Below are 20,928 nucleotides of genomic sequence, written 5' to 3'. Positions count from 1 at the left end.
AATTGAACACTACACTCTATATTCTGAAATCAAACATTCCATAGGCTAGATACAGGGTAAAGCTTCCACTATACTGTCCAATCAAGTACATCCAGGGCAGATTCTGCAGGGTTTCATTGACTCTGCCCCAGCAATGTACCTGTTCCTGTTCTATGTTCTCCGTTCTACGTTCTATGTTCCATGTTCTATGTTCCATGACACTATATCAGTCTCACAGTTTTCATTTTCCACACAAATTATCATGTGGTTTGTCCATGTGTGATTGCTAATTAAAAACCATGTTGGGCAATTTTGATGACATTATTTTGATCAGGGGATTGTGCTTTGGGGATTGTACAATGTATGGAGGATCCGGGGCAAACGGAGTCCAGCTTTCTACACCAAACATAGGAACCTTGCATCATGAAATCCTTGACACGGAGAGGATGTAAAGATACTTGTACAAACCTACTGACACAGTGGAGAGTGTTGTTAGAACATGGGAGCATAAAAATAGAAGTAGGCCATTCAGCCCTTTGAGCCTGCTCCACCATTCAGTAAGGTCACGGCTGAACTTTCAGCTCAACACCACCCCCCCGTACTTTCACAAACTCTGTCCATAACCCTTGATTGCCTTGGTGTCCAAAAATCTATCAAGTTCTGCCTTGAATTTACTGAACAACTGAGCGCCACATCTCTGGGTTAGAGAATTCCAAAGATTCACAACCCTTTGTGTGAAGACATTTCTCGTCCTTTCAGTCCTAATCGATTTGGCCTCTTATTCTGCAATTGTGGCCAATAGCTCAACTCCCAATCAGGAGAAACATCCTACATCATCTACCCTGGAAAGACCTGTAAGAATTTTACATTTTTCAATGAGATCACCTTTCATTCTACTAAAATTAAGAGAATAAAGACCCAGTCTAATCAATTTCTCCTCATAAGATAATCCATTTATGGACCCCCACAGCTTGCCTCCTGGACTTGCAGAATTTCACTAGCTGTTCTGTCTGGAGACAATACGCATCTCTTTAACCTGTGTTTAATGTTCCCTCCAACCACATTATCTGTACCTTTGAAGACCTGGCTGGCTGTAGAGATTTGCATTGTAATTAGTATTCTGTAACTTGATTTCTGTGTCTGTGCACTGTTGGAGAACAGAGACCACTCCATCTGACGAAGGAGCAGCAAGCTCCGAAAGCTTATGGTATTTGCTACCAAATAAACCTGTTGGACTTTAACCTGGTGTTGTGAGACTTCTTACTGTGCTTACCCCAGTCCGACGCCGGCATCTCCACATCATAATCCATTTATGACAGGAATCAGTCAAGTAAACCTAAGTTCCATTCCCTCAAAGGCAAGTAAGGAAGTAAGGAGATCTATAGGTAAGGAGATATGGGCATCTTGACAAATACATGAATAGGATGAGAATAGAGGGATATGGTCCCGCAAGGGTAGGGGTTTTTAGTTCAGTCGGACAGCATGGTCGGTGCAGGCTTGGAGGGCCGAAGGGCCTGTTCTTGTGTCATAATTTTCTTTGTTCTTTGAGATCAAAAGTATGCAAAGTGCTCTTGGTCTAGTTTCACCAATGCCCTAGACCATTGGTACTAGCAACACAAAATTCTTTCAAAATGTTACTACATACTTACCAAGGTGAGGGGTGTTACTGCAATGGAATGGGACACTTCTCTTTTAGGCCACCTTTGTTCACATCAAACACTTCCCATTCAGAGTAGACAAAACTCCCTTCAATAGGAACAGGAGGAGGCCAGTCAGCTCATTACCACCATCCAACCAGACCATTGCTGACCTGTACCTCGGCCCCCTTTACACACCTTGTTCCAATGCCCTGACAGCCTTGCCCAGCAAAACATACTCTTAAAAACTTCAACTAACCCCTAGAGTTCGCAGCCTTTTGGAGGATTTTCAAATTTTTTCTAGCCTTTGCATGAAAAGATGCTTTCCAGATTTTACAACCAATGACCTAATTTTAATTCTGAGATGGAGCACTCCTATTCTGGATTTCACCACAGAAGGAAATGATTTCTCTGTATCTACCCAAACAAATCTCTATTATTTTAAACAGCTAAATTAGATCATTCATCATCTTTCTCAAGGGAATACAATAGTAACCTTCTCCTTCTTGATGGCCAAACCTGAACACAGTACTCCAGAGGGGCCTAACCAACCAAGTGAAATTGCTTCCCCTTTAATATCTAACCCCTTTCAGATAAAGGCCAACATTTCACTTGTCTTACTATGTGAATAAAATGATTCAGCCCCAAGCTTATTTGTTCCCCTAGCTGTACCTGAGTACCAGTTTCCGACTCTCATTGTGCCATCTCAATAGAGATAGCTCTGCCACGGCTCATTATATAGTGAAATCTGTTTAGGTTTGGTTAGTTTGATGGTGACCTGAACAATGCTTATCCCTCAACTAACAAGTCAAAATCCGATTTGCTGGTTATTATCAAACTGTTGTTTGTGTGAACTTGCTGTGTGTAACTTGGCTTCCACGTTTCTAATCCCACCACAATGACTGCACTTTAGAAAGTTCCTCATGAGGTGTGAAAAACTCCACAAAAATGGAAGTAATTTTAATATGGTTGCCAGGGGGCAGTATACTCACAAAGACAGCATCTTCCATGGTCACAGGTGCCCCTATCGCAGCTCCTTTCTGTTCAAAGTTTCCTTGTTTTGGTTCAGCTGATCAACTCAGGGCAGCCCAAAGTCTTTAAGTATAGAGAGGACAGGTCCATTATCTTGAACATACTCTTCCAGGATTGACAACTCTTGATTCAGGGCAGTTGGAACGAACAGAAACCATCATTAAACTTTAGCCGCATCAGTACATTTGTATTTTTGATTGGCCAACAAAGATTTACCGAAGCAGCTACTACTGCAGTCAGAAATTTTGCAGTTGCCATAGAAACTGCATCTAACCAATCAGGAAGCACATTCATGAAATGCAATTCATTGTTACACAATTAGTGTGCATAGCCTGAAATGGAGGCATTTGTGAATTCTGCAACCATCCCATCTATTGTAAGCAGATGGCATTGCACCTATTAGCCTGCTCAAAACCATTTCATTGTGTGGCAATGAATCATTTTGAGGCGGTTCCAGGGTCAATCATTGATCAGTGCCCACGTTCACTAATCTCTGCTCTGTTGGAGCGAAGGGCCAAGGGTGAGGAAAGAGTAAAGCCAATCAGGCTTCATATTTATTGATAGTGGCTTAACCAGGTGTCTGCTTCATTCATTGGGTGGTGGGAGCTGGCGTGTTTGGCGGCGGTGGGATCCGACGTGTTTGATGATGGTGGGAGCCGGCATGTTTGGCGGCGGTGGGATCCAGCGTGTTTGACGACGGTGGGAGCCGGCATGTTTGGTGGCGGTGGGAGCCGGTGTGTTTGGTGGCGGTAGGATCCGGCGTTTCTGATGGCAGTGGGAGCCGGCGTGTTTGGCGGCGGTGGGAGCCGGTGTGTTTGGCGATGGTGGGATCCGGTGTGTTTGGCGGCGGTGGGATCCGGCATGTTTGGCGGTGGTGGGAGCTGGCGTGTTTGGCGGCGGTGGGAGCTGGTGTGTTTGGCGGTGGTGGGAGCTGGCGTGTTTGGCGGTGGTGGGAGCCGGTGTGTTTGGCGGTGGTGGGAGCCGGTGTGTTTGGCGGCGGTGGGATCCGACGTGTTTGGCAGCGGTGGGAGCTGGGTGTTTGGCAGTAACGGGGGCCAGCATGTTTGATGGCGGTGACAGGTGTTGTGCCTCTCGCCGGCAGCAGGATTTTATGGAGCCGTCATTGTCAGCAGGCTTTTCCGTTGAATGCACCCCTCACCACTGGGAAACCATGGCAGGGGTGCACAGTGTCGATCCCACCAACGTGAACGGGAGCACGATTTCGGTGATTGAGTAATGTTCTCACCTCTGAGTCGGAAGATTGTAGACCCAAGTTCCACGACAAAGATTTAAGCATATAATGCATGCTATTGCATTGCTCAGAGTGTGCTGCCGTGGGTAGCATCTTTTGGATAAAACATGAAGCCAAGACTCCATCTGCCCTTTCACATGGAGGTAAATGATCCAAAAAAACATAGGAGTTCGCCCGAGTGTCCAGGCCAATATTAATTCCTCAACAAACATCACAAAAACAGATTGTTACCTCGTTCTTATTTGTGGGACCTTACAGTATGCAAATTGGCTGCTGCGTTTCTATACTACCATGTTGCATTTCAACATTATTTCATTGGCTGAAAAGCCCTGAAGTCATCAAAGTTGTTATATACTTGGGGAAACAGTGACGTAGTGGTCGTGGGTTCAAATCCCACTGCGGCATATAGTGGAATTTGAATTCAATTAATAAAATCTGAAATTAAAAGCTAGTCTCAGTAATAGTGATCATGAAACTGTTCTTGATTACCGTAAAAACCAATCTCGTTCACTAATGTCCTTTAGGGAAGGAAATCTGCCGTCCTTACCTGGTCTGGCCTACATGTGACTCCAGAGCCACAGCAATGTGATTGACTCTTAACTGCCCTCTGAAATGGCCGAGCAAGTCGCTCAGTTCAAGGGCAATTAGGGTTGGGCAACAAATACTGTCCTTGCCAGCGACACCCACTTCCCGTGAAAGAATGAAAAAGTGGATGCAGTTCATTTCTTCCTTTTTAAAGGAAGACGCATCAGTAATTGTGAGGGCAAAGGTCATAGTTTCACTGGTATGACATCACAATGACAAGTGGCATCACAATTTTTATCAATTCTGTTGGGTGTTTCGCATCTGCAAATGATTGAGGCAGGGCACAAGATGTACAATGCAAACAGCCACCATTGCGGCCGGCTGGATTAAAGCCATTTTTCATGTCCACTCCCAAATTTAGTGCACTGTGAGGAAAATCCAGACCTGTGTTACTAGGACTCCTCACAGCTTAATTTTCCCACCTAACTCTGTAACATCAGCAAACCTAGACACACTACTCTCAATCTCTTCCTCTTACACATTAACATAGATTGAAAAGTACTGATCCATGTGACACTCATTTATTTACAACCTGCCAACTCAAAAATGCCTTGTTTATCCCTACTCTCTGCTTTCTATCCATTAACCCATCCTCCATCCATGCTAATACTGTACATTACCCCAACTCCATGAGACATAGTTTGCATTTTAACCTTTTGCACCTTATCAAATGTCATTTGGAATGTATTAATATGCCTCAAACATGTAAGGAAGAAAAACAACAAGATTCCCTCAAATACAAATGGGCAACTGTTGAGAGAGACTGTAAACTCCAGAATCCATGCCTCACAATCTTTAGTATTAATCCACATGAATCTAAAGCAAAGGATTTAACTGTCACTAAAACAAAAAGACTGACAAAGTTTTGCTGGCCAAATTATGAAATTAATTACTAAGATCCCAAAGCTTGGCTTGGTACATTGGGGAAACCATGCAGACGCTACGACAACGGATGAATGAACACCGCTCGACAATCACCAGGCAAGACTGTTCTCTTCCTGTGGGGGAGCACTTCAGCAGTCACGGGCATTCAGCCTTGGATCTTCAGGTAAGCGTTCTCCAAGGCGGCCTTCACGACACACGACAGAGCAGAGTCGCTGAGCAGAAACTGATAGCCAAGTTCCGCACACATGAGGACGGCCTAACCCGGGATGTTGGATTTATGTCACATTATCAGTAACCCCCACAGCTTGCCTCCTGGGCTTGTAGAATCTCACTAGCTGTTCTGTCTGGAGACAATACACATTTCTTTAACCTGTGTTTAATGTTCCCTCCACCCACATTGTCTGTACCTTTAAGACCTGGCTGGCTGTAGGATTCGCATTCTAATCAGTATTCTGCAACTTGATTTTGTCTGTTTGCACTGTTTGAGAGCACATTTCCACTCCATCTGACGAAGGAGCAGTGCTCCGAAAGCTTATGGTATTTGCTACCAAATAAACCTGTTGGACTTTAACCTGGTGTTGTGAGACTTCTTTCTGAAGAAGAGCAGGGTAGTTTTCCACAGTGACTTGGCCAATATTTATATATCAACCAATATCATAAAATAGATAATCTGGCCATTATCACATTGTCTTTTGTGTGACCTTACCATGTGTGACCCTGTTTCCTACATTACAATAGTGATTATTCTTTAATATTACTTCATTGTAAAGCACTTGGGGTACCCTGTGATCATGAAAGATGCTAAAGAAATGCAAAATCTTTCTTTATGGAGATGGGAAGTCACCTAGGAAGCTATTGGAATAGTTGAGTCTGGATGAAACGAAAGCCTGGAGACTTTCAACAACAAACTGGCTGAGGGAAAAGGTGGAGACAGGTGATATTAAGGAAGTGGAAATCGACAATTTTTGTGACCCAGATGAGATGGAAACTCAACTTGGGATTGACTAAGAAACCTAGGTTCCAAATTGACTCAATCCAGAGGGAGAGGGTGGAATCAGCCTGAGATCTCCTGGACTCCTATAGTCGACACTCCTCACTCAGCCACTGGATATTGGAGACAGTGAGGACTCTGGATATTGGAGACAGTAAGGACTCTGGATATTGGAGACATTGAGGACTCTGGATATTGGAGACAATGAAGACTCTGGATATTGGACAGTGATATCTCTGGATATTGGAGATAGTGGGGACTTTGAATATCAGAGGCAGTGAGGACTCTGGATATTGGAGACAGTGAGGACTCTGGATATTAGAGACAGTGAGGACTCTGGATATTGGAGACAGTGAGGACTCTGGATATTAGAGACAGTGAGAACTCTGGATATTGGAGACAGTGAGGACTCTGGATATTGGAGACACTGAGGACTCTGGATATTGGAGATACTGAGGACTCTGGATATTGGAGACAGTGAGGACTCTGGATACTAGAGACAATGAGGACTCTGGATATTGGAAACACAGGTCTGTGGATATTGGAGACAGTGAGAACTATGTATATTGGAGACACTGAGGATTGTGGATATTGGAGACAGTGAGAACTGTGGATATTGGAGACACCGAGGACTCTGGATATTGGAGACACTGAGGCCTCTGGATATTGGAGACACTGAGGACTCTGGATATTGGAGACACTGAGGACTCTGGATATTGGAGACAGTGAGGTTTCCCAGGTACTATGTTGGCCTCAGTGAGGACTTTGAGTGCTAGAATTCTGGGTATTGGTGTCAGTGAGGAATTTTGATGACTACAGCACTGGTCCCAATAAGAACCTATTGATGTGATGTTGGGTATTTAGCAGTGACATCAATGAAAGGCACACACTGAAGACTGATCATTACAGCACATGGACTTTATAAAGATTCCTCTGTGTCTTAAAAGAACTGTTGCTCAGCAATAGTGACAAGTTTCATCTTAAAGTAAACTGAAAATAATGATTAAACATGTTTAATTGTGTAACTAATTTTATAGAGAACCTATATAACACACCTGTGGTGTGGGGCAGGTGTGATTTCTTTGTAACACGATGGGGAGGGGGGCTGAGGGGGCCTCCAGAGTAAACAGTCTTTAAAATTGAGGGTTTACTGTGCTGGATTGGGAAGTTTTGAACCTGTGTTATATTTAGATTTTTGGGGTCGTGCTCTGCCACTTTTCTTTCGGCTCACATCCAATGCTTGATGCCCCCTGTGATGCCTTGCCCTTGTCTTGTGGCTTGTTGACTTCTATTAGAAATCTGTGTCGAATCAGCTGGTATCTGATACAATTCATTTGCAGCAACAAGAAAGGCCAAATTGATTGCACACCCACTGCTGGGTCACTTCATGGGATGGGATAATTTTCAACTTCCACTTATTATTTTCCATAGTGAAAATATCAGGAATCCAGGCTCCTGCGTTTTCAGGAAACTATTGATGATTGGAAAATCATGCATGTACGCAGCATTCCTGAATCTCCAAAGCATGTTCCTGGCAGGAGTAGCGAGCTGGTAAATTACTCCACTAGGCTGCAAGGTATAATTGCAACCTTTAAGTGGTAGAATATCACAAAGCATTTCACAGGAGCAATTATCAGACAGAATTTGTCAGGCCACATAAGAAGACATTAGGACAGGTGATCAGAAGTTTGGTCAAAGAGTTTTAAAGTGTATATTAAAGGAGGGGAGAGAGGCAGACTGACAGAAAGATTTATCTGAAGTCTGGAGCTGGCCAACAATGGCAGAATGATTAAAATTGGGGATGTGCAAGAAGCATGCATGAGTCTCAGAAGGTTCTGGGGCTGGAGGAGATTACAGAGAGAGGGAGGGGCAAAACCACAGAGAGATTTGAAAACAAGAATAAGATTCTGTTTTTAATTGAGGCGTTGCCAGATTGGGAACTTTCTAAAAACATCTGACATCAGTACTTGCTCTTGTCACAAGAGGGCACTGATTCTCAGTTCATGACTAACAGTAATGTGTTTATTTTCCCCGAATATGAAGTAAATAGAGCAGCATGTGACTCACTGGTGTAATTACATTAATTCCAAGTTATTAGTTTAACAGCGGGTGAGAACATGTCACTCGAGACTCGAGATGTAGGATTGAGTAGTGTTTAAAGTACAAGCTGACAAGAAAGGCCACTTATTTTCCTCAATCCTCCCGAATTGTGTAACTTCTGACACTACCCTGTAAACTTTGCACCCATAACCTTTAGGATTTCATAACTGCTTGGTCATATTTGCAGACATAGGTCAGGTTCAATTTATTAACTGATGGGAAAGTGAGGGTTGTATAGACAGTGTAATGCAGTATTCTTTTCAAAAAGTACTCAAGATGTTCTCATTAAACTTGGAAAGATTTTTAAATTCCTTTCTCGCTTTGTTTTGCCCCTTGTTGTTTTCCCAGAGCCTCCTCAAATTTCAGCCTCACAACTCCAGAATTCCACACAAGTCTCCTCAGGATAGAGTTAAGGTTTGAATTAGAGTTAGGGTTAGGGTAAATTAACATAATCTAGGATTAGTGGTATCTTTAGGGTTAGTGATAAATTAGCGTTAGCTCAGGGTGAGGAGTGGCCTTACATCAGATAGGGTGAGAGTTATGATTAGGTTAGGCTGGTTAGGTTATGCTGGTTAGGTTAAATTAGGTTATGTTAGATTAGGTTATGATAGGTTATGTTATGTTAGGTTAGGTTATGATAGGTTAGGTTATGATAGGTTATGTCAGGTTAGGTTATGATAGGTTATGTTATGTTAGGTTAGGTTAGGTTATGATAGGTTAGGTTATGATAGGTTAGGTTAGGTTAAGTTATGATAGGTTAGGTTATGATAGGTTAGGTTAAGTTATGATAGGTTAGGTTATGATAGGTTAGGTTAGGTTATGATAGGTTAGGTTATGATAGGTTAGGTTAGGTTATGAGAGGTTAGGTTAGGTTAAGTTATGATAGGTTAGGTTATGATAGGTTAGGTTAGGTTATGAGAGGTTAGGTTATGATAGGTTAGGTTAGGTTATGAGAGGTTAGGTTAGGTTAAGTTATGATAGGTTAGGTTATGATAGGTTAGGTTATGTTGTGCAGGTAGGAGAGTGTTCATTCTTGGATTCATATTCTCATTATTTCAGCTGCCATTTCTGTTTGGCTCACATTTTCAATCATATTGTTTGGCCTATTTTACTAATCATTATTTCTTTTCTCTTGTTCATGCACTGTCTTTTGTTTGAGACAGTAAACTATTTGCCTTCTCAGGTGGGCCTAAAAGACCTCAGGTAACACAGAAAGAGCAGGGAGTTCTTCCTGGAGTCCACCAACATCATTAAAATTGATGATCTGGCCATGTATCTGATTGCTGTTTCTGGGACCTTGCTGCACACAGAACTGGTTGCTTCTTTCTCCACAAATACTGCTGGACCCACTGTTTGATTCTTATGCCTTTTGTTTTATTCCAGTTTTCCAGCATCTGAAGTATTTTGCTTTTACTTCAAGTTAGAGTCAGGGTTAGGCTTAGGGTTTACATTGACTGATGAAAATCCTGGTGCTCCAGGGCCTGTCACTCCATTTAGCTCATGTTTCCCGGTACATCTTGTCCTGTTTTTCTTGCTGATATCTGGTTTGATTTTATTCTTATCAGTGGGATTGTTGCTGGTCTTTGTGGAATTATTATTCAAATAGCAGAAAATGGAGAAAGTTGTTGGAGCTGCATATTGACAAGTACCTGGGCCCTCATGGACTGTATCCGAGGGTTTTAAAAGAAGCAACTCATGAGATAATTGATGCATTAGTTTTAATTTTCCAAAATTCCCTAGATTCAGAGACGATTCCATTAGATTAGAAAATAGCGAATGTAACCCCTTTATTCACGAAGGGTGACATTAGGAAAACTAATGGAATGTAATTGTTTGTTGGGAGGGGAATTGAATACAAGAGTGGAGCGGTTATGCTTCAGTTGTACAGGGCATTGCTGAGACCACATCTGGAATGCTGTGTACAGCACTGGTCTCCTTACTTAAGGAAAGATGTAAATGCTTTGGGAGTTAATCCGAGAAGGTTTACTGGACTGATACTTGAAATGTCTGGGTTGTTTTCTGAGGAAAGGTTGTTCAGGCTAGGCTTGTACCCACAGAGTTTCACAGAGTAAGAAGCAATTTGATTGAAACATATAAGATCCTATGGAGCCATTACCCTCTTAGTCCCCCCATGGCCCCTCATATCCCCATACCACCTCCGTGGCCATTCACAGTATCCACCATGGGCTGACCTCAGGAGCATGTGGAGTGAAAAAGAATTAAACTTCTAACAATCTAATAGCATTGATAGTGAGAAAAACTCCCATTCCTGTAGCCCATGAATGGGTGGCATGGTGGCACAGTGGTTAGCACTGCTGCCTCACAGCACTAGGGACCTGGATTCAATTCCCGGCTTGGGTCACTGTCTGTGTGGAATCTGCACGTTCTCCCCGTGTCAGCATGGGTTTCCTCCGGGTGCTCCGGTTTCCTCCCACAATCCAAAGATGCACTGGTTCATGTGATTCTTTTACTTCAATGAATGTGATTCATGCTGCGACCCCCTTTCTCCTGCTGGAAAAACAGGATCTGTTGGAAATGGCAGCAGGACTTCCGCAGATGAACATGTCAGTGCAGCACTGAGAGAGCACTGCTTTGTTAGAGAGTCTGTTTGTATTCTCAGGTGGATGAAGGCAATTCCATGACACTATTTTGAAGAAGAACAGGGGTGTTATCCCTCGAACCGTGGCTAATATTATAAACATTAAGCCCACCAATTCTTCTACTTTCTCAGGAGGCTAAGGAAATTCAGCATGTCTGCTACGACTCTCACCAATTTTTACAGATGCACCATAGAAAGTATCCTTTCTGGTTGGATATAGCTCGTGCTCTGACCAAGACCGCAAGAAACTGCAAAGGGTTGTGAACATAGCCCAGTCCATCATGCAAACCAGCCTCCCATCCATTGCCTCTGTCTACACTTCCTGCTGCCTCAGAAAAGTAGCAGCATAATCAATAACAACCCCACACACTCCAGACATTCTCTCTTCCACCTTCTTCCATTGGGAAAAAGATACAAAAGCCTGAGATCACGTACCAACTGACTCAAGAACAGCTTCTTCCCTACTGCCATCAGACTTTTGAATGGACCTACCATATATTAAACTGATCTTTCTCTACACCTTAGCTATGACTGTAACATTACATTCTGCACCCTCTCCTTTCCTTCTCCCCTCTGTACTCTATGCTTTGTCTATATGGTGCGCAAGAAGTAATCCTTTTCACTGCATCCCAATATATGTGACAATAATAAATTAGATCAAAAAACATTGTAGTTTGTGGGAGTTTTTAGTGGAAGAACCTATTGCTGCATTTCTTACATTGCAACAGTTAATAAAATTTAAAAGCACTTAATTATCTGTAAAATGCTTTGAGACATCCTGCAGATGTGAAAACACTTTAAAGTCTCTTTTAAAAGAGAGGGTGCAGATCCTACAAGGACAGAGTGACAAACACACTGATTGAGTGGTACTAGCTGGCTGTGTTTCCAACTCCGGCATCTCCACATCATTTCCTGAATCTGTCAGAAGGGGAAGTAAATGGTGAGTGGAATTTTACATTTTCCAGAGAGTTCCCATCACAATCAGTAATTACAAGGTCATTAACATTTTATTCCTCTTATTTAAGTTTAATTTAATCTGGAGTGCAGGTGTTAGCAAGGTTTATGCACAGATGCTATGTTGGATATTGTGCTGTGTTTGGAGAACTTTAATAGTGCAATGCATCTTTTAACTGCTTTCCTCCCGTAAGTTATTAACAAGAATGTCAGTGTCCTTACCATAAGCATTCAGGGAGCCAATGCAATCCAATGAGCTATGTCACACCCTTAGACCAGATAAACAACTGGTCAATGCACAGGACAGTGTAGGCCTAGCATCACCCCCATCTCTCCTGCCACCACTAAAGAGGGTGCCAAATTCAATTCCTAGTCTGTAATGGGTTAACTGAACTCAGTAAAAAGAAAGAATTGCTTTAGTTCATATTGTTCAGAAAAATCTCAAAGCTGCTTGAAGTGTTATCGTGCAGGAAAACACGGCAGGTATTTCTCTTCCTCCTCTATGTCAAATAAAGCCCCCACAGGATCTTTCATACTAACCCAACTGGATATACACGGCCTTGGTTTAATGTTGCATCTGAAATGTGGCACCTCTGACAGTGCAGCACTCTCGGCACAACCCTGGCAATGCCATGGGGTGGGGTGGGGGAATTTTCTCCTCGTGTTTGCATTGGGCAGTATGGGTGACGGGAGCAGAAAATCTCGCAACATGTCCAAATCGTGTTTCATGCCGAAATAAAAATGTGACGTGATTATGCCCCCTCTCACCCTCCAACAGTGATCTAACAGAAATCCCAATGTTCAACATTAGGAACATCACTATAAGATATTTATATATCATTATCAGGCTGTTATGCCTAAATCATCTGCCCCACCATAAGAAAATCCATTCACATTGGCATGAAGGCAGACCGGCGCGGATTACAACCATCTCCCACCCGGAAGAAAACCACACAGAGAATTATACGGCCTAGAAAAGGAATGAGGCCCATATTGCCTGTACAAGATTTTGTCAATTAGTCCCCACTCCCCTGTTCTTTCCCTAGAGCCCTTTTACCATTTTTCCTTTTCCAGCATCTATCCTATTTCATTTTGAAAATAATTATTGATATGCTACCTTCAACCTTTTGAACAATGCATTCCAAATCACAACTTACTGTGTAAAAAAAATCTCTTTATCTCTCCTCTGATTCTTGTGCCAGATTTTTAAACTGTTCTCTTTGGTTAATGATCCTCGCCAGTAATTTACTCTATCAAAAGCCCTCATAATTCTCAAGTTGCAAGTTGTTATCCTCAGGATACTCTAACAATACAAATGATTCCTTGGGTACATGTTTCTACATGTAGGTGAATGCTGGACCTCGTGTCAGCCTGACATTTGTATAGGTAATTTAATAGAGCAGTACAGGTTCTGCAAACCTTCAGAGTGGAATTATTGTGCATTTGTATGAAAGCTGAGAAATTACTATCAGGGTGTTTGTTGTTCATGTGAAAAATGTAGAAACTTGCATCTCTGGAGCACTTTTCTTGACTTCTGGATGTTCCAGAGGGCTTTAGGGCACTTTAATTTTGAAATGCGATCAATGTTGTAATGTTGGAAATGCAGCTGGCAGCTTACATACTGGCAGCAATGAGATAACACGCAGATAACTCATTTGTTGTGATGTTTGTTGAAGGATAGATATTGGCCGAGACACTGGGGAAAATTCCCTTGTCCTTATTCAAATTGTAGTGATTTGAAAGTGGTTTTCAAGGTGGGCCTGTTAGATTATGAGCTCCCTGATTGAGATGGTTAATGCAGTCCAGTCCGGGAGCCCTGCAGAGGTATATAACGTGGAGTGTTTGTGTTACCGGCACTCAGGGTGTATACTCTGTGCTGTGAAGTGTCTGCCTGAACATTACTAACACTTGTAAATAAATCTGGTTTTGGTGAAGGGACACCAGCCTGTAGGAGTTATTTCACAAATAATATTATGAGACCTTTTATTCTACCCCCAATATAACACAACGGGCAGGATTTTACCCCCCCCCCCCCCCCCCCCCCCCCCCCCCAACAACATGTTTTACGGAGGCAGCCCGCCATTGGCTGATGGCGGGATCATCCAGTTCCGTTGAGGGCTTTTCCATTGTTCGCACCCTCAGCCATGGGGAGCCCACAGTGAGGGGTTGCTGTCGGCAGGACTGGAAGATTCTGCCAGTGGGAATTGGCAGAAAGCCTCACCCTCTAAGTTAGAATGCACAATTGTACAGGGCTTTGGTGAGAATACATCTGGAGTATCGTGCACAGCTTTGGTCTCCATATTTAAGGAAGGATATGCTTGTAATGGAGGCAGTATGGTGAAGATTCATTAAATAAGGATTTGTCCTGTGATGAGAAAATTGAGCCTATATTCTCTGGAGTTTTGAAGAATGAGAGGAGATGCAAGATTCTGAAGGGTCTTGATAGAGTAGACACTGAGAGATTGTTTCCCTGGTTAGGGAATATAAAACATGTGGGCAGTTTCAGAATCAGCAGCTGACTGTTTAGGATTAAAATTAGGAGGAATTATTTCACTCAAAGGGTTGTGAATATTTGGAATTCTCCACCCAAAGGGATGCTCTATTGTTGAATATGTTTATGATGGACATATTTTTGCTCTCTCAGGAAATGGAGAGCAGGTGGGAACATGGAGTAGAAGCTCAAGGTTAGTTATTGTAATGAATGATGGAGAAGGTTCAATGGGCCATATGGTTGATTCTCACTCCTATTCCTTGTGTGTTGGTGTTCTTGTATTCTCTCTGTTACACCCTCCTTTAGTACAGGCTTTTAGTTGCAACACCCTCTCTGCATCCTGAATATAAATCTCTCAGTTATAACACTTTCTATGTTACACCCCACCCTCAACAAGTCAAACTATTTACATTGTTTTAAGATGTTGTTGCACTTTTCAATTTTCATTATTGGTAGTTGGGGCGTTTATAATCATCATTCTCAATGATGATCTGTACAAGAACTTTAATATAAGGCTTTCAGTAATAACATTCTCTCTAGTTACACACTGCACCCTCAGTATAAGGCTCTCGATTATAGCACACTGTCTGTCAAACCCCGCCATTAGCATAGGGCCCTCGGTTATAACACTGTCAATTAGGCCCCACCCTCAATACAAGACTCTCAGTTAGTCTCTATATTGTATGCCCTACCCTTAGTCTAGGACTCTCAGGTTTAACTCTTTCCAACCCTTATTTTCCAGTGTTCTTCCACTGAAATTCACAACTACACATGTAGCCTGTGGATTTGATTTGATTTTTTTTGTCTAATTTTCTATTGATAATGAGTCGGAAGAGTGAAGTAAAACACCAGACTTTGCACAGTGTTCTAAGCATATAGAGTGGCATCTAATTGAGACATATTGAACCCAAATAACACCCCAACATCCCCAGCTCCAACTCCATCAGCCTCCACTCCTTATTCAGACTCCATGATGCTGGATTTCTGCCAGATATTCCTGCTTGGAGGCATAGACAAACTCATATCGATCTCACACATAAAAGAGACATTTCTTGTACTTACTTCCCAGTTTAAAGTATTCATTACATATCTGAGATCAAACCGTGGCTGCAGCTGCTGGATATGAAAGTAAATCAATGATAGGAATGGTTGTTAAAGAAAGGTGTAATCTCTGAAGTGATATTCAGGACTGGATCCTGTGAACAAAACAGAAGTCGTTTGAAAGACTGGAGTAACAAGGAGGCATAAACTGAAGATCACCAGGAGGAGAACAAAGGAAAAGTTGGGAGAAATGTGTTCACAAAGAAAGTAGAAAGCTTTACCATATCAAACAGCAATCTGCCTTTCTCACAGTAAAATATCCCAAAGCACTTCATAGGAGCATTATCAAACAAGAATATAAAATGATATTTGGACCAATAGCCAGACTGAAGGGGTTGATTTTAAAGAGCAACAGCAGGAGCTTAGATGGTCTATTTCTAACCTAATTTGAATATTGTTTTGAATGCTTTACATTAGTTAGCTTTCCATTTTCTCCTATTGTGTACAGTGAAGTACTTAGTAAAAATCAGATTGTAAGTATGCACCAGGAGGTCAGGGGTACACATATATCAATCCGCTGAAACAAGCAACATAATCATCTTATTTCAGATGCGAGCCCCATCTATCCATCTTGTACACTTGTTAATCAATCTTTTCCTTTCTAAATCTGAATGACCCTTGAAACTTGGTTGATAGTACAAACTGTAAAGCCCTAAAAACCCAAAATTCACCTGTTTTTCTTAATTTTCCTGGATCTGTTGTTCAATCCCTTTCTAACCTTGAAAACCTCAACTAGGTCTTGGCCTTATAGATATTACAGCAGAACCTGAGGCCATTTAGCTGACTGTGCTTGGGTCAAGGCTATCTTTTAAGTTGGGACCTATCTCTGTATTGGAAAGGTATTGCATTTGACAACAGAATTGTGAGACTAGAGAAAGAGAGAATTTAACCTGGATGTTCAGTAGCTATTCAGCCACTCCTGTTGGCCAAAGTATCTTTAAGTGTAAATCTGTTGACATCAAGGTTAGGATGGGGCTTGACTGAATGATTCCCATTGGTGAACATCCTGACAACATAATGGATGAGGGCAGGGGAAAACTTAACAGAAGCATGAGATGGCAATGAAGTCAGTTTTACAGCACAGAAAGTGACCCTTCAGCCCATCATGTCTGCACAACCATCCAGCATCTATCTATTCTAATCCCATTATCTAGCACTTGGTTGGTGGCCTTGTAAAACAGTAGGCCTGACTCCTCAATCTATTCTTATAGGCATTAGAACCAGGACAGCCCCATATTGTCAGAGGATGGTTCCAGGCCAACAGCGCTTTGTAATTTTCAGTGAAGGGTCGCTTGAATCCAGTTCTGTTCCCTGTGCTTAATTAAGTTCCTTTTTATAAACATATTTTTGGGTCACAAGTAGATCGCAAACAAATTCATGAGAAAACTTCCAAGGGTTAAACTCCACTCAGTTGCTCAGAGTCACATTATTAGAACAGGATGTGGGTGAGTTTAAGCTACATGAATGAAAAGAATGACTACCAACTAGAATATTGTCATGCACATAATTTGTCTGCTTAAATTTTTAATCCCGTCTGAAGAACTCCAAAGTGGCTTAGTTTAGGCTAATACGTTTAATGGAAGGGGAGTGAGGGAGGAGGGGTTTGCAGTTGGGGCAACTAGGCATGGGGTAGGTCATACAGTGAAATCTCCAGGACTACATTCAACCAGAATTATCAATCATATCCCGACACAAGTTCTCCATCTGGAAAATGTGCACAGTTTGAGAAAGGAAAGGCTAGAGCTTGACTGTGATGCCCCTGGTGGTGGAATAGCCAACGGACAGGTCTTTGCAGTGGCCTAAGTATGAAGGAAAACCGACAGCCAGGCCTCTGCCAGGCCTCTGTGTGTCTGTGTTAGCCCCAAGGAAAATAGTCCACAAGAAATTTGGCAGCTTGTGGAGCTTTAATAAAAAGAGGAAAAATTAGAGGGGAAAAGAATGATTTCTTTTAATAAAATAAGGTAATTTGAAAGCTGAGACTGTCTTTGAGTCTTTGCTGGAGAATATAATAAAACATTGTTTGATATGTTGAACTTGACTTCACCCTTTAATAATAACAAGAGATCTTTTTGTACTTTGTTCCATTACACATTAAACTCGCCTCAAAGTCTCAGATTAACCATTTGAGGATTCTGATAGCTTGCTGATTAGGGAAGTGAACTCAGTAAAGCCATGGTCTCTCGCTGAGTTTATAAAAAAATGTTGCTTCTAATTTGCATTAACTATTTGGAAAACTCGGTTCAAACTGCTTAGGTCTGCGGATATCAAACCGGTAAGGTAGGAGGTGAATTAATTTGAAGTGGCAGCAAGAGTTTTACTCAAATATTACACCAATTATGTGCTCATTACCACATTGCCGTTTGTGGAATCTTGCTCTGTGCAAATTAGCTGCAACATTTCCTACATCACAATATGACTACACTTCAAAAGTATCTCACTGGCTGTGATGTCCTGGTGTCATGAAAGGTGTTCCAGGAGTGCAAGTCTTTCTTCCTCAATATCAAAGAATGGAAAATGTTTCATTTTAGAAGATAAATATTAACCATACAGTTTAAGAGTAACATTGAATAAAACTTGGCATGATTCAACCATACCTCCTCGATTAGACTGCAGCCTGTAACTCACACTCCCCAATATCTATTCTTCTACATATAAACCACTAAAACACTTCAATTAGATCCCAGCCTGTAGCTCAATGCAGGGTATTTGTTATACCCCAACCCCAAATCCACTGATTAGATTCCCGCATGGACCTTACTTCAGGGTATCATTTATTCCATTTATAAATCGCATTAACTTCTCAATTAAATTCCAGACTATAATTCATCCCAGGTATCTGTTATTCTACATATAAACCATCCAAGCCTCAATTAGATTCCAGCCTGTAACTCGTGCCTAGGTGTTCATGCTTTTATTATCTTATAAATAATGTAGGTTTCAATGAATTAGCTTTCCCTCTGCCTCAGTTTTTGTAATTATCTCAAGGGCAATTGAGTGGCAATAAATGCTGATCTTCTGAGCAACGCCCACATCCTGTGAATGAATAAAAATAAATGTGTATCCAAATTGGCCATCTTAAATAATATTTTCAGGTCTTTATGTGAAACCAAAAGAGAAAATGCTGGAAAATCTCAGCAGGTCTGGCAGCATCTGTAAGGAGACAAAAGAGCTGACGTTTCGAGTCCAGATGACCCTTTGTCAAAGCGTGTGATTTGCGTGATTTATGTGATTTGGATTAAGGAGAAAAAAGGCGAATGTGAACTGCTGTCCCTCAGGTTCTAGTTTCTAACCAACAGCTTGATTTATTTCCTCCCTATTCCCCAGTTAAGTGGGTAGGCCAGGAATCTACTCCTAGATCTATGCCAGATAAGCTGAAGAACAGATCACCTTTTAAAAAACCCTTCTTGTGATATAAGTTCTGCTGACAACGCCAGTATTTATTGTCCATCTCTATCAGCCTTGACAAGCCACTGATGAGTCTTTCTCTTGAACCATTTGTCGTGATTTGATACAACAGAGTGGCTTGCTAGATATATTCAGAGAACAATTAAGAGCCAACCATGTTGGGAAGGGGCTAGAGTCACATAAAGACCAGACTAGCAAGGTCAGCAGATTTCTTTCTCAAAAAGAGTTGAGTGAACAAGTTGGATTTTACAATAATCTATCACCTCCATGGTCACTTTACAGACACCAGAAATTGTTTTAATTACAGATGTTCTTTTACAATAATCAAAATTCAACTTTTCAATCTGAAGTGCCCAGCCAAGATTATGAGATCAATTTTGGGAATGAAGCATGCTTCAGTGGAGACTATTTGGGAAATAGTGACAACATTATCATTAGGTTTAGACTACTTATGGAAAAGAACAAAGAACATCAAAGATGAAACTAATCAACTGAAGGAGGCCTAGCTTCAGGGAGTTGAAAAGGGACCAGGTGGATTGGAAACTAAGATTATCAGATAAAATTGCAAACAAGAAATGAGAGGCCAAAAATGACAAGACAGTTCAGATATCGACTAGTCAAATTTCTCTGAGTCGGGAAAGGAAGGGCATTCAAAGCTGGAGCTACCTAGATGACTAAAAAATTTGGGATTGAATTGAAACAGAAAAAATACACTTAAGATAAAAGAAGGTTATGATACAGAAGAGAATCAAGTTGACTGCACAAAGTGCAGATAGGAACTGAAAGAGAAAATGAAAGAGGAAAAGATGTGTGGGTAATATAAAAGGTACACTAAAGTATAAGAAACAAGAAGGGAAACCTTATAGAATCAGAGTACATGACTGAGGTAGTTTGTATCTACCTTCACAAATGAAGAGAAAGGATGCTGTTCATCTCACAGCAAAAGGAAAGGTAGGAAAATTGGACACAAATAAGGTAACTAAACAACTGACAAAGGCCCAAAATCTTCCAATGCCACCAGGATATTGGTGTGCAGTCAAAGGACTAGAGGATTACAAATGTTACACCACTGTTCAAAAAAAGAGGGAGAATGAGAATGAATCAAGTAACTACAGGGCAATCAGCTTAACTTTAACAGTGGTAAAACTTCTTGGGACAACATTGATTGTCACTTGGAAGAATATGGATTAAGAAGTGACAATTAACATAGATTTGTTAAAGATGGACAAATTTAACTAATTTTATTAAGAATGACTTACAAGTTGGTGCAGTTGAAATTGTATATATTTTGATAAAATGCCACATGATAGATTTGCTAGGAAAATTGAAGCCTATTGGATTAAATAACCAAGTGGAAATGAAGTTGGCTCAGAAAGTAGTGATGAACTGTTGTTTACACAATAAAACTGGAGGGAAAAGTTCACAGACAAATGAAACTTTGGAAAAGTGGTAAACTTTGAGGCTCCAGGAGAACAGAGACATGTGGAATTGATAATTAAAACTTAATGTAAAGCAGTGTGAAATGATTCATTTTGTCAAGGAAAATGAGAAGATGCAATATAATATGAATTTTTAAATGGGTGCAGGAACAAAGAGACCTGGGGCATAGCTACACCAATGTTTGAAGGTGGATGGACAAGTTTAGGTCGCTGATTTTTAAAAAAGTATAGTGGCTTTTTAAATAGAGGCAAGAAAGCTATGGTGAGTCTTTATAAATCTTTGGTTTGGTTCAGGTGGAGGAAGAATGTCAGTTGGCTGCTGAGGTTTACTAGAATGGGAACAAGACTAACAGAAGCAAAGAAAGGGAAAGAAAAATCAGATAGTATTATTTACTGAAGTAAGAAGACAACGAGACTGTTTTGTGAGTGAATAATAACCCCATTTGATGCCAGATATTAAGGAAGAAGCTAATATCAT

Source organism: Mustelus asterias, chromosome 18 (genome assembly GCF_964213995.1).
Source record: "Mustelus asterias chromosome 18, sMusAst1.hap1.1, whole genome shotgun sequence".
Classification (NCBI taxonomy): Eukaryota; Metazoa; Chordata; class Chondrichthyes; order Carcharhiniformes; family Triakidae; genus Mustelus; species Mustelus asterias.
The sequence above is the reverse complement of the archived record's forward strand: the minus strand, read 5'-3'. Positions refer to the sequence as shown.